This window comes from Gossypium hirsutum, chromosome A12 (assembly GCF_007990345.1).
Source record: "Gossypium hirsutum isolate 1008001.06 chromosome A12, Gossypium_hirsutum_v2.1, whole genome shotgun sequence".
NCBI lineage: Eukaryota > Viridiplantae > Streptophyta > Magnoliopsida > Malvales > Malvaceae > Gossypium > Gossypium hirsutum.
The window spans coordinates 71,875,932-71,891,777 of NC_053435.1; the positions used below are offsets into that span (position 1 = coordinate 71,875,932).

A 15,846-nucleotide genomic window follows, 5' to 3' on the forward strand; every position below is an offset into this window, starting at 1 on the left:
AGTATGATTTGTACACTAAAAATGGAGGTGTATAATTGTAGGTTGCCGTGGGAGATCTCGTCAAGGAATATCGCAAATCAGGTGTGTAATGAACCCTCTTTCATAGCTTAAATCGATATATGTCGAAAAGCCGAAATGCCGAAATTCTAGTATTTCGAGGACTCGTGAGCACGTGAATGCTCATAGGTTAGTTAGTTTCACTAAGTTCGATGATCGGGATCGTTGGAACAAGTAAGGGCAGGATTTTGTGTACGATGGTAAGTTGGGCCTCGAGGGGCTAAAATCGGGCCCAAAGGGCTTCCGGGCCCATTCGGGTAAATTTGGTAGAAAATGGAATCCTGTAAAATTGCACATTAAGACTGTTAATACTGTTGTGGAATATAGTATAATGGGCCTAGGTGACTAAATCGACATTCGTAGGGCTGATTAAGGGTTTGGGCCCAGAAGCCTGAATTTGATAAAATGCGTTAAAATAATTGTTTAAACACTTGGAGTGATTGGTAATGGTTAATGAACATGGAAACCCTGATATTTTGGTAAAATTATGAAATTACCCTTATAATATGGAAAATGACTGTTTTGCGCCTAGGTAAAGATGACCATTATACCCCTAGGGTTTAATTATGAGTTTGATGCATGAGACTTTGATATACATGATTGGACATGATATGCGCATGATATGTATGATATGCACATGATGTATTCATTTATGCATGGGTTGGGTTTTATATGGATGGAGGAAGTGCAAAAGGGCATTTGCCCAAGTTTACCGAAAAGGGCTTTGCCCCAGTTTATCAAAAAGGGCTTTACCCCAGTCATTAAAAGAGGCTAGGCCTCCAATTATATGATAAAGCAGTTATGCTGCCAGTGGAGAGTTTGGTTGGGTGGGTTGAGTTATTCCCCACATGGAGAGCTTGGTTGGTATGGGTGGAGAGTAGCGGTTGGTGGGTTGAGTAGTCTCCCCAAATGGGCTTGCATACATCCATTGTGACAGCCCAAAATTGACCCTAGCCGGGAAGTGGTTTCGGGACCGCTAAACCGAGTCACCGAAAGGTTTGAATGTGATGTTTATTGTCTAGAATATGTAATCATGAATGTGTAAAAATTTCAAGCTTCGATTTAGTCGATTGCATGTGAATTTAGTCAATAGGACTTATATGAGAAAATTTTAAAATGTGATAGGTCAATGCATGAGGACCTATTAGTGCATGTGGAAGAAAAAGGGGACTTGCATGTCAAATTCCCCCTCCCTAATATGTAGTGGCCGGCCATGCTATAGGTGGAAACATGTCTCCAACATGTTATGCTAGTGATGCATGTTAAGAATAATAAAATAATAAGCATGGTGATTAAATAATGAAAGAAGGGTGATGGAGAAAAAAAAAAAAAGTACATGGTCTCACCCCCCCCTTGTTGCCGTGAATTGAAGAAAGAAAACAAAAAAAAAAAAGAGTTCATTCTTAAACATCCTTGGCCGAATAGAGGAAAGAAAGGAAGGGGAAAAAGGCTTGAGAAAAATCGGCTATGGTGGTGGTTAGACTAAGGTATGTTTGATGTTGTCTTTGAGATGCATGCATGTTTTAAATAGCCCATGTTTAAACTTTGAATCTTGTTGATAACATGAGCAATCGGTCATGAGAAAGTGTTCAAGGAAAAGGTTGTTGATGAAAGAAATTAATGTGTTAAGGGATTATATGAAACTTATTCATGTTTATATATGTTATATGCAACGAAAATGGTTGATGATTTTGGAGGTGATTAGCTTGAATCGGCCACGGTATATCCATAAACACGATCTATGCTTGTTATGTTACTCATGGTTAAAACAATTCGGCTAGGACATTCGGCCATGGATGGTTGTATTTCTTTGATGTTGTTTTTGATGCCTTAGGGCATTGAGAGTTGATTATAGATGAGGTGAGCTTCTTGATTTAAAAATTTGATGGATGTTAAGCTAATTGGGCAACCAAAGGTTCAATATTTTGTTATGAGGTCATATGTGCATTCGGCCATGGTCTTTGCTTGAATATGAGAATTGTAATGTGATTTTCCTAAATTGTCTATGAATTTGGTTGTTGATTTCATGGTAATGGTATATTGAATCCATGAGAATTTAGTAAGGTTGCATTCGGCAACTTACTTGAAATTAAAAATCGATGTCTAAGCTTAGGTGATTTCGATGATGATATATGTGTGTATACATAAGTATATTTAGTTGATTCGGCTTTGGTAGTTGCATGAGATTATTAGCCGAATATACTAACATACATGTACATGTGAGATTGGATTGTAAATATTTAGCAAGGTGGTTAAACTAGTTAAATTATTGATATAGCTCAAGGAACTAAAGGAGGTGAATCGAGCAAAGGCAAAGAAAAGGTTATCGAGTAGCCGAGTTGGAACCGTCTTACCCAACACGAGGTAAGTCATTAAGCATGTAGTTGGTATTATTTCAATGGTCATAATGTTGTGTATTGATGCTGAATGGAATGAATAAATGTACATATATATATGCATGTACGTATGTGATGATGAAATTGTTGAATGAAATAAATGAGGTGAGATGTAATGAGTTGTTGATCTCGGCACTAAATGTGCGGGATAACCATTTATGACCATGAGATTGGTGCTAAGTGCGCGGGATTAAATTGTACAGCACTAAGTGTGCGATTCTACTTTGTTGCACTAAGTGTGCGAAATGAATATGATGCACTAAGTGTGCGAATTGACCATGCGGCACTAAGTGTGCGGGTTTGACTATGTAGCACTAAGTGTGCGATTTGATTACGTGGCACTAAATGTGCGAGTTGATTATATAGCACTGAGTGTGCGGGCTCAATATACATTCGTGAATCATTATGGACACTATGTGTGCGACACTATTGAGCTGATCGCGGACAGCGGATCGGGTAAGTGTCTTGAGGACATGGCTAATATATGCTATGCGTATACTTGGTGTTGAGCTCGGTAAGTTGAACCTATGTGACAACTATACTTGAAGTCACGTACATAAAAATTTATCGTAGGATGGGTGAAAGGCCGTTTTGTGGTTTGATTGTAACGAAAATAAATTGATTTATGAAAATGCTTCAATGTCCTATTGATGAGTATATGAATTGTGAAGGCATGAATTGATATGAAATTGAATCGGTAGGTTGGTGGAACTATGGTATGGTTCGGTATGGATGGAGTAAATTGTCTCATTCCATTTTATTCCTCTTGTGATAATGTTATTGATGTATAGTAGAGCATTGCTTATGACTTACTGAGTTATAAACTCACCCGGTGTTTCCTTGTCACCCATTATAGGTTGCTTGGACTCATCAATTTTTACGGGGTCGGGCCGTCAACGAAGTCATCACACCAGATAGCTAGTTTTGGTACTTTCTTCTTAGTGTGCTTAGAAGATCATTTTGGCATGTATAAGCTAGTACGTTGTGTTTGAATTATGGCATGTAAACTTTAAGCCATGCGAAAATGGCACGAATGTTCGATTGAGTTGGATCGAGGGTAGGCATGAAATGGACCTAGTTACTTTCGTAACAGATGCTGGCAGCAGCAGTGTCATGAGATTGAAAAATCACTAAAAATAGTAGGAGTGGAATTAATTGATGAATAAATTATGTAATCGAAGCTCGATGAGTCTGTTTTCATGAGGAAGTAACGAAAAGATCATATGGGCAGTATATTAAGAGATAATCAGATTTTAGTGGGACAGGGCCAGAACGGTTTCTGGATTCCCTGCTCCAACTTTGGAAATTCATTATAAATTAACCAGAGATAATTAGGGGTCGTACCATATATGTGCAGATTCCTCTCTGAGTCTAGTTTCCATAGAAACAAACGGCAACAGTATTGAAGCCCCGTGCAGGGAGATATCCCAGTCGTAATGGGCAAAGGTCAGTGTAGTCGACCCCTGCAACTTGGGGAACTTTGACTAATAAACTGTACTAATTGGCCCAACCAAAAATTCTAGAAAAAAATACATAGATGGGCACATGAGTCTAGTTTCTGGGAAAAATTGCGAAACTGATTTTCGAGTTACGAAACTCAAGATATGAATTTTAAAACGACTAGTACACAGATTGGGCAGTGTCTGGAAAATAAATTTTGTAAGAGGGTAAAGCCAGTCAACACCTCGTGTTCGACCCCGATGACGGTTTCGGGTTTGGGGTGTTACATTTTATTGGTATCAGAGCTATGGTTTAGTCGGTTCTAGGACTTCCATAGCACGTATGAGTCTAGCTATACATGCCATAATGTTAATGTTTAAAAGGGTGATGACTTCTGACGGTTGAAATGTTTTTGTCTTGATTAGTAAATGGATCCCGGTGAAGAAAGAACCCTAGCGGATGACGTTGAGAGCGTAGCGGCTGCTCCTGCACAAGGGACGCCGCCTGTTGAACCCCAGTCATCTGCGAATAATCAAGGTGAGGGGGCTAAACAAGCCTTCTTTACCATGATGAATGAGTGGGTCGCGCAATATGCCCGAGCCAACCCGGCTGTCCAACAATTCCCAAATTTGAATAACCCACCCCAAGAGCCTGTAAGGCCGTCAGTCGCTGATCCTGTGAGGCTGAGTAAGCTACCTGTAGACTTGATTAGGAAGCGTGGGGCCGAGGAGTTCAAGGCCATAGTAACTGATGATGCCGAAAGGGCCGAGTTCTGGCTTGATAACACCATTCGGGTGTTCGATGAATTGTCATGCACACCCGATGAATGTCTAAAATGTGCTGTATCTTTGTTGCGAGACTCAGCCTACTATTGGTGGAGGACATTGATTTCCATAGTCCCGAACGAGCGAGTAACTTGGGACTTCTTTCAAACGGAATTTCGGAAGAAATTTATTAGCCAACGGTTCATTGACCAGAAGCGTAAGGAGTTCTTGGAACTCAAGCAAGGCCGTATGACTGTATCTGAATACGAACATGAATTCGTAAGACTTAGTAGGTATGCCCGGGAGTGCGTAGCTGATGAGGTTGCTATGTGCAAAAGATTTGAGGAAGGATTGAACGAAGATTTAAAGCTACTAATGGGTATTCTGGAAATAAAGGAATTCGTAACACTAGTCGAACGAGCCTGCAAGGCGGAGGAACTTGGAAAGGAGAAGAGGAAGGCTGAATTTGAAGCTAGAGATTATCGTAAAAGATCGACGGGTAAAGCTCCGTTCTCAGCTGTGAAGAAGTTCAGGGAGGACATTAGTAAGTCGAGGGCGACTACGGGAATTTCCATCAGGGCAAGACCATCGATGGGCTCCCGAGCTACTACGGTAGCTAGTGTGGGCAATAATCGGCACGAGAAACCTGAATGTCCCCAATGTGGAAGACGACACCTAGGTGAATGTTGGGGCAAGTCTACTAACAGGGCCTGTTACGGATGCGGTTCGAAGGACCACTTCATTAGAGATTGCACGGAGCTGGATGAGAAGAATAAGATTCAAGGTGCAAGACCTAGTGGAGTGACATCTAGAGGTAGACCACCGAGAATTTTTGGAGGCAGGGGTGGTAGTCAGAGGGGGGCTTCTGATACGGCCGATCGCGCCGAGAACCGTGCTCCTGCTAGAGCATATGCCATTCGCGCACGAGAGGAGGCATCCTCCCCCGACGTCATCACTGGTACCTTCACTCTCTTTGATACTAATGTGATTGCATTGATTGACCCTGGTTCTACTCATTCATATGTATGCGAAACCTTAGCAACCAGTAAGACTCTACCTGTTGAGTCTACTGAGCTCGTAATTCGAGTATCAAACCCTTTGGGTCAATGCGTACTTGTTGATAAAGTGTGTAAGAGATGCCCTCTATTAATCCGAGAATCCTGTTTTCCGGCTGATTTGATGCTTTTGCCGTTCGACGAGTTTGATGTTATTCTTGGTTTGGATTGGTTAACCGCGCATGATGCGGTTGTGAATTGCAAAAGCAAGACTATCGATTTGAGGTGCGCAAATAACGAAATAATCCGAGTTGAGTCTGCGGACTTAAGGGGGTTGCCAGCTGTAATATCAGCAATGTTGGCCCAGAAATATGTAAGGAAAGGGTGCGAAGCATACCTCGCGTATGTACTTGATGACAAGGAGTTAGAAAAGAAACCCGAATCGGTGCCGGTGGTTTGTGAATACCCGGATGTTTTTCCTGAAGAGTTACCGGGTTTGCCACCTGTTCGGGAAGTAGAGTTTGGAATTGAGCTTGTACCTGGAACTACGCCAATTTCGATCGCTCCGTATCGTATGGCACTAACTGAGTTAAAAGAGTTGAAAGCTCAGTTGCAAGAATTGACGGATAGAGGTTTCGCTCGACCGAGTTTCTCGCCTTGGGGTGCACCAGTATTGTTCGTGAAAAAGAAGGACGGAACCCTGAGGTTGTGCATTGACTATCGTCAACTGAATAAAGTGACGATAAAGAATAAGTATCCGTTACCGCGTATAGATGATCTGTTCGATCAATTAAAGGGAGCATCGGTGTTTTCAAAGATAGATTTGAGATCGGGTTATTATCAGTTACGGATTCGAGATTCGGACGTACCCAAAACTGCTTTCAGAACGAGGTACGGTCACTATGAGTTCTTAGTGATGCCGTTTGGGCTCACTAATGCCCCTGCGGTGTTTATGGATTTGATGAATCGGATCTTTAGGCCGTACTTGGATCGGTTCGTAGTTGTGTTTATTGATGACATCTTGGTCTATTCAAGAGATGAGGCCGAACATGCTGAGCATCTGAGGCTAGTGATGCAAATTTTGCGGGATAAGCAGTTATATGCTAAGTTCAGTAAGTGTGAGTTCTGGCTAAGAGAGGTTAGCTTCTTGGGTCATGTGGTATCCGCATCGGGTATTCGGGTTGACCCGAGCAAAATTTCAGCCATACTTAACTGGAAGCCTCCGAGAAACGTTACCGAAGTCCGGAGCTTTCTAGGGCTCGCCGGTTATTACCGACGATTTGTCAAAGGTTTCTCGATGATAGCCACACCAATGACGAAGCTACTTCAGAAGGATGTTAAGTTCGAATGGACGGAGAAATGTCAGAAAAGCTTCGATCAACTGAAAACTCATCTGACTAAAGCTCCAATTTTGGTGCAACCCGAATCGGGTAAAGAGTTTGTCGTTTATAGTGACGCATCCCTACTCGGGTTGGGTTGTGTATTGATGCAAGAAGGTCGAGTTGTGGCCTATGCGTCGAGACAATTGAAGCCACACGAGAGAAATTATCCGACCCATGATCTCGAACTAGCCGCCATTGTGTTTGCATTGAAAATATGGCGACATTATTTGTTTGGTGAGAAGTGCCATGTGTTTTCGGATCACAAAAGTCTCAAATATTGATGACTCAACGGGACTTGAATCTGCGACAAAGACGTTGGCTTGAATTGTTGAAGGATTATGAGCTTGTCATTGATTACCACCCGGGAAAGGCTAATGTGGTTGCGGACGCCTTAAGCCGGAAATCACTGTTTGCTTTGCGAGCGATGAATGTACACTTGTCTGTTCTACCTGACAATGTGTTAGTAGCTGAATTAAAAGCCAAACCATTATTGACTCATCAAATTCATGAAGCTCAGAAAGTCGATGATGAATTAGTTGCAAAACGAGCTGAGTGTGTTCCAAACAAGGAATCGGAGTTTCAGATTGATGATGATGGTTGTTTGAGGTTTAGAAGTCGTTTGTGCGTTCCAAGGAATTCGGAACTCATTCCGATGATCCTGAACGAAGCCCATTGTAGCCGAATGTCAATTCACCCGGGGAGCACGAAAATGTACAACGACTTGAAACGTCGATTTTGGTGGCATGGTATGAAGCGAGACATCTCCGACTTTGTTTCGAGATGTTTAATATGTCAACAAGTGAAAGCGGAACATCAAGTGCCTTCAGGGTTACTTCAGCCGATCATGATACCCGAGTGGAAATGGGACCGAGTCACAATGGACTTTGTGTCCGGACTGCCATTGTCCGCAAGTAAGAAGGATGCGATTTGGGTTGTTGTTGATAGGCTGACTAAGTCGGCTCACTTTATCCCGTGCGTACGGATTTTCATTGGATAAACTAGCCGAGTTGTATGTTTCTCAGATTGTGAGATTACATGGAGTACCTATTTCTATCGTGTCGGATAGAGATCCGAGATTCACCTCGCGATTTTGGAAGAAATTTCAAGAAGCTTTGGGTACCCAGCTGCATTTTAGCACCGCTTTTCATCCCCAAACCGATGGTCAATCCGAGCGGATAATTCAGATACTCGAGGATATGCTGAGATGCTGCATCCTTGAGTTTAGTGGTTCATGGGAACGGTATGTACCTTTGATTGAATTCGCTTACAACAATAGTTTTCAATCAAGTATTAAGATGGCACCTTACGAGGCTTTGTACGGTCGTAAATGCCGTACACCATTGTTTTGGACCGAGCTTGGTGAAAGTAAAATTTTCGGAGTTGATTTGATTAAAGATGCTGAACAGAAAGTAAAAGTAATCCGTGAAAGTTTGAAGGCAGCCACAGATCGTCAGAAATCGTATGCGGATCTGAAACGGAAGGACATTGAATATCAGGTGGGAGATAAAGTGTTCCTTAAAGTTTCGCCTTGGAAAAAGGTACTTAGGTTTGGCCGTAAGGGCAAGTTGAGCCCGAGATTCATTGGGCCGTACGAAATCTCCGAACGAGTGGGGCCAGTTGCGTATAGATTGATTTTGCCCCCTGAGCTTGAAAAGATTCACGATGTCTTTCATGTTTCGATGCTTCGACGCTATCGATCTGATCCGTCGCATATAATTAGCCCATCAGAGGTTGAAATTCAAGCCGATATGAGTTATGAAGAAGAACCGATACGTATCCTAGCTCGTGAGGTGAAAGAGTTGCGAAACAAAAGGGTTCCGTTGGTTAAGGTGTTGTGGCTCAAACACGGGATCGAGGAAGCAACCTGGGAACCCGAGAGCTCGATGAAGGAACGATATCCAAACCTATTTACTGGTAAGATTTTCGAGGACGAAAATTTCTTAAGTGAGGGAGAGTTGTGACAGCCCAAAATTGACCCTAGCCGGGAAGTGGTTTCGGGACCGCTAAACCGAGTCACCGAAAGGTTTGAATGTGATGTTTATTGTCTAGAATATGTAATCATGAATGTGTAAAAATTTCAAGCTTCGATTTAGTCGATTGCATGTGAATTTAGTCAATAGGACTTATATGAGAAAATTTTAAAATGTGATAGGTCAATGCATGAGGACCTATTAGTGCATGTGGAAGAAAAAGGGGACTTGCATGTCAAATTCCCCCTCCCTAATATGTAGTGGCCGGCCATGCTATAGGTGGAAACATGTCTCCAACATGTTATGCTAGTGATGCATGTTAAGAATAATAAAATAATAAGCATGGTGATTAAATAATGAAAGAAGGGTGATGGAGAAAAAAAAAAAAAAGTACATGGTCTCACCCCCCCTTGTTGCCGTGAATTGAAGAAAGAAAACAAAAAAAAAAAAGAGTTCATTCTTAAACATCCTTGGCCGAATAGAGGAAAGAAAGGAAGGGGAAAAAGGCTTGAGAAAAATCGGCTATGGTGGTGGTTAGACTAAGGTATGTTTGATGTTGTCTTTGAGATGCATGCATGTTTTAAATAGCCCATGTTTAAACTTTGAATCTTGTTGATAACATGAGCAATCGGTCATGAGAAAGTGTTCAAGGAAAAGGTTGTTGATGAAAGAAATTAATGTGTTAAGGGATTATATGAAACTTATTCATGTTTATATATGTTATATGCAACGAAAATGGTTGATGATTTTGGAGGTGATTAGCTTGAATCGGCCACGGTATATCCATAAACACGATCTATGCTTGTTATGTTACTCATGGTTAAAACAATTCGGCTAGGACATTCGGCCATGGATGGTTGTATTTCTTTGATGTTGTTTTTGATGCCTTAGGGCATTGAGAGTTGATTATAGATGAGGTGAGCTTCTTGATTTAAAAATTTGATGGATGTTAAGCTAATTGGGCAACCAAAGGTTCAATATTTTTGTTATGAGGTCATATGTGCATTCGGCCATGGTCTTTGCTTGAATATGAGAATTGTAATGTGATTTTCCTAAATTGTCTATGAATTTGGTTGTTGATTTCATGGTAATGGTATATTGAATCCATGAGAATTTAGTAAGGTTGCATTCGGCAACTTACTTGAAATTAAAAATCGATGTCTAAGCTTAGGTGATTTCGATGATGATATATGTGTGTATACATAAGTATATTTAGTTGATTCGGCTTTGGTAGTTGCATGAGATTATTAGCCGAATATACTAACATACATGTACATGTGAGATTGGATTGTAAATATTTAGCAAGGTGGTTAAACTAGTTAAATTATTGATATAGCTCAAGGAACTAAAGGAGGTGAATCGAGCAAAGGCAAAGAAAAGGTTATCGAGTAGCCGAGTTGGAACCGTCTTACCCAACACGAGGTAAGTCATTAAGCATGTAGTTGGTATTATTTCAATGGTCATAATGTTGTGTATTGATGCTGAATGGAATGAATAAATGTACATATATATATGCATGTACGTATGTGATGATGAAATTGTTGAATGAAATAAATGAGGTGAGATGTAATGAGTTGTTGATCTCGGCACTAAATGTGCGGGATAACCATTTATGACCATGAGATTGGTGCTAAGTGCGCGGGATTAAATTGTACAGCACTAAGTGTGCGATTCTACTTTGTTGCACTAAGTGTGCGAAATGAATATGATGCACTAAGTGTGCGAATTGACCATGCGGCACTAAGTGTGCGGGTTTGACTATGTAGCACTAAGTGTGCGATTTGATTACGTGGCACTAAATGTGCGAGTTGATTATATAGCACTGAGTGTGCGGGCTCAATATACATTCGTGAATCATTATGGACACTATGTGTGCGACACTATTGAGCTGATCGCGGACAGCGGATCGGGTAAGTGTCTTGAGGACATGGCTAATATATGCTATGCGTATACTTGGTGTTGAGCTCGGTAAGTTGAACCTATGTGACAACTATACTTGAAGTCACGTACATAAAAATTTATCGTAGGATGGGTGAAAGGCCGTTTTGTGGTTTGATTGTAACGAAAATAAATTGATTTATGAAAATGCTTCAATGTCCTATTGATGAGTATATGAATTGTGAAGGCATGAATTGATATGAAATTGAATCGGTAGGTTGGTGGAACTATGGTATGGTTCGGTATGGATGGAGTAAATTGTCTCATTCCATTTTATTCCTCTTGTGATAATGTTATTGATGTATAGTAGAGCATTGCTTATGACTTACTGAGTTATAAACTCACCCGGTGTTTCCTTGTCACCCATTATAGGTTGCTTGGACTCATCAATTTTTACGGGGTCGGGCCGTCAACGAAGTCATCACACCAGATAGCTAGTTTTGGTACTTTCTTCTTAGTGTGCTTAGAAGATCATTTTGGCATGTATAAGCTAGTACGTTGTGTTTGAATTATGGCATGTAAACTTTAAGCCATGCGAAAATGGCACGAATGTTCGATTGAGTTGGATCGAGGGTAGGCATGAAATGGACCTAGTTACTTTCGTAACAGATGCTGGCAGCAGCAGTGTCATGAGATTGAAAAATCACTAAAAATAGTAGGAGTGGAATTAATTGATGAATAAATTATGTAATCGAAGCTCGATGAGTCTGTTTTCATGAGGAAGTAACGAAAAGATCATATGGGCAGTATATTAAGAGATAATCAGATTTTAGTGGGACAGGGCCAGAACGGTTTCTGGATTCCCTGCTCCAACTTTGGAAATTCATTATAAATTAACCAGAGATAATTAGGGGTCGTACCATATATGTGCAGATTCCTCTCTGAGTCTAGTTTCCATAGAAACAAACGGCAACAGTATTGAAGCCCCGTGCAGGGAGATATCCCAGTCGTAATGGGCAAAGGTCAGTGTAGTCGACCCTGCAACTTGGGGAACTTTGACTAATAAACTGTACTAATTGGCCCAACCAAAAATTCTAGAAAAAAATACATAGATGGGCACATGAGTCTAGTTTCTGGGAAAAATTACGAAACTGATTTTCGAGTTACGAAACTCAAGATATGAATTTTAAAACGACTAGTACACAGATTGGCAGTGTCTGGAAAATAAATTTGTAAGAGGGTAAAGCCAGTCAACACCTCGTGTTCGACCCCGATGACGGTTTCGGGTTTGGGGTGTTACATCCATTAATAATGCATGTGGTATTGATTTGGGCATATGGGCCATACCGTTTACAGTAAAGGCTTCAGCCCAATGATATGATAATGAAAAGGCTTCGGCCCAGTGACATGAATAATGCAAAGGCTTCAGCCCAGTATATGTTGAGATTGAAGTTGGGCTTAGGCCCAGCGGGCTGGTATTGTTTTGGGCTCTGAAAGGGGCTTGTTGCACACTGATTTTCCAAACTCACCCCCTTCCTAACCTTGTAGGTGAGCCTTGATTTGGGGACTTAGAGTCGGAGGGGATTCAGAGTGGCCATGGTGATCGCTTTTGGGCTTTGAAATAAGTGACTGGTTTTCTTTAGTTTATCTTATTTACTACTTATTTTTGGGTTGTAATAAGGCCATTTTAACTTTGTTTTCTTCTCTTTTCTGGGATTATTTTATTTTTAATAGCTTTAAACTGGTTGATAATAATTCAAATGGGCTAGACTTAGGGCGCGTTTTCAAAATGATACTTGTTTTCAAAATAACACAACGTTACGATTATTCGATTTATCAAAGATATCCACTCAAAGAAATTTCAACTCGTTATAACCAAGTGTGGCAATGGTTGTGAGCATGTCTAGGATTGGATCCAACCGAAGAGCTTGGTACTTAAGCAGCCTTCATGGCTCACCTCCTCTGTTATGGATACCTACCTGGTGCCCAACTTCCATTCACTTTGTTAACTTAACAAAAGTCGACTTTTAAAACACTAAAACGAGACATGGATTTTTAACTGTAATGTGGCACGTCGGATTCGGCCAAACGTATGGGCCGGGTTTGGGGTGTTACATTATTTTTATTACAATTTAAAATTTTATTTTCTTTTCTAATTTTTCTCTTATTTCCTTCTGACAGGTTTTTCTAGTTTATGACCCGAAGAAACCCGTCAAGACCACTACTTTTTGACGGTGAGATTGACCGCACAGTTCGTAGAAACTAGAAAGAAATAAGGTGAAGCCAAAGATACACAGATGATCAGTAAGAGGATGATACTTCAACCACAACTGAGGAGATGGCTGAAAACCAAGAAAATTAGCTACCTCCTGCGATTGCTATTAATCAGAATCCTGTTTCGCGCACTATGTATGATTGTGCTAAACCTTATTTAACAAGAACTGAATCGAGCATAGTTAGACTGGCTGTAGCTGCAAATACTTTTGAACTGAAACCTAACACAATTCAAATGATACAATAGTTTGTTCAGTTTGATGGTTTGCAGGACAAGGATGCCAATGCTTACTTGGAAAACTTTTTGGAACTATGTGATACATTTAAAATTAATGGCATTTCTGATGACGCCATTCTTCTTTGGTTATTCCCTTTTTCATTACGAAACAAAGCTAAATAGTGGTTGACCTCGTTGCCACAGGGGTCAATCACTACTTGGGAACAAATGACCGAAAAGTTTTTATTAAAATATTTTTCGCCGGCTAAAACTGCTAAATTATGTAATGATATTTCATCCTGTGTGCAGGTGGAATTAGAAAAAATATTTCATCCTTTGTGCAGATGGATTTAGAAACACTCTACAATGCATGGGAGAGATACAAGGACCTCTTGACAAGATGCCCTCACCATGGGTTACCGCTTTGGCTACAGGTTCAAACCTTTCATAATGGCCTGAATCCTTCGACTTGACAAATGGTTGATGCAGCTACTGGCAGACCATAAAAAAAAAGACACCTGAAGATGCCTATGAATTTATAGAGATGTCACTGAATAACTATCAATGGCAAGTCATGAGGACAAAGCCAACAAAAATAGCTGGTGTTTATAACGTCGATACGGTCACCATGCTCTCTAATCAGGTAGAATTCTTGAATAAGAAAATTGATGGTTTCCTTAGTTCTTCACAGGTTCACCCAACAATGCAATGCGAAGCAAGTGGAGGCGGATCAAGCTGTTTAGAATACCCACCTTATGGCCACGACATGGAGAACGAACAGTTAAATTACATGGGTAACAATCCTTGATCTCAAACAATCCCTTAGCAATACTTACAATGCAGGTTGGAGGAACGACCCTAATTTTCATGGGGAGGCCAAGGGAATCAGAGACCACCACCTTCAGGCTTCCAACAACCACCCTACCAACAAGAGAAAAATCTGAACCTTGAGGAGATGCTAGCAAAATTCATCTCGGTGTCAGAAACTCATTTTCAGAATACCGAGACAGCACTCAAAAATCAACAAGCATCAATCCAGGGGCTCGAAACTCAGATTGGACAGCTTGCTAAGTTGATTTCCGAATGACCACAAGGTAGCTTGCCAAGCAACACTGAATCTAACCCAAGGGAGCAACTCAACGCGATTTCTATTCAAGATGAGGAAGGGCTAGTTGCAGAACCAAGGCCAGAAATAGGGGTAAGCATAGGTAAGGATGAGGTCGGCCACAATGAGCCAAAGCCAGTGATTACAGAATATAAACCTTGCGTGCCATACCCCAATGCAACAAGGAAAGACCGCTCAGACGAAAAATTTGGTAAACTCCTTAAACTTCTAAAGAAACTACATATTAACTTACCATTTATTGAAGCCCTTTCGTAGATGCCGAATGTAGTCAAGTTTTTAAAGGAGCTTCTGGCAAATAAACTGAAGTTAGATGAAGCATCGTATATGGAGCTGAACTCGATCTGCTCAGCCATTCTACAGAATAAGCTGTCTAAGAAACTAAAAGATCCAGGGAGTTTTACAATTCCTTGTTTAATTGGTAGTTTAGATTTTAATAATGCGTTGGTTGATTTAGAGGCTAGTATCAATGTTATGCCTTACAAATTATTTAAGCACCTAGGTCTAGGGAAACCCAAAAAAACGAGGATGAGCATTCAATTAGCAGATAAAACTATCAGATTTCCTAGGGGTATTATTGAATATGTACTCGTTAAAATCGACAAATTTATATTCCCAGTTGATTTCGTTGTTCTAGACATAGAGAAGGATAGCAACGTCCCCTTAATTTTAAGAAGGGTCGTTTTAGCAACCGCCAGAACAATTATTGATGTTGGCACAGGTGAACTCACACTTCGTGTGGGAGACGAAATAATCACCCTTCAAGCCCGTATTTTGATTAACACATCAAAAATCAAAGGTGACTGTACAAATCATTTGGCTAAAACTAATGATATAGTGCAACCTTCTTTGCAGAAAATAGGTTCAAAGAACATACATAAGCCAAGCAACAACAAAGAACCTATCCATGAAGAACGAAGGTTACAAATCGAGGAGCTAGATGAATGGCGGACACATAAACTGAGAAAACACGATAAACCAGAACCACGCCATAAGAAGCTTAATTCCTCCAAAAATCAACTTAAAGTTGGAGACAAAGTACTACTCGATGCAGCAGATCCTCGAATCACGACTTCTGAACCAAATGAAGAAACCCCTTTTATGGTAATTAGTATTTTTCCATACGGTATGGTCGAGGTAAACCACTCCAAATTTGGCACATTCAAGGTAAATGGTACTCGTCTTAAACCTTATGTTGATAAAATTGATAGCAGGGATGAGGAGTGTAAACTCCTTGATTCACCATGATCACGCACCAGAGAAGTAAGTGGAGCTTAGACTATAAATAAGTGCTGCTCGAGAGGCAACCTAGCACTAACAGTATTAATTTCTTTAAATTTGAGTTTTTAA

General features: G+C 40.7%; 1 non-coding gene across 1 annotated transcript; it reads right to left on the reverse strand.

The window, feature by feature from the left end:
• Positions 1–13,684: 13,684 nt before the first annotated feature.
• On the reverse strand, positions 13,685–13,791 carry LOC121211742 (small nucleolar RNA R71). Its single transcript, XR_005906960.1, has one exon. It is a non-coding gene; the product is annotated as a small nucleolar RNA R71 (small nucleolar RNA).
• Between the last annotated feature and the right edge of the window lie 2,055 nt (positions 13,792–15,846).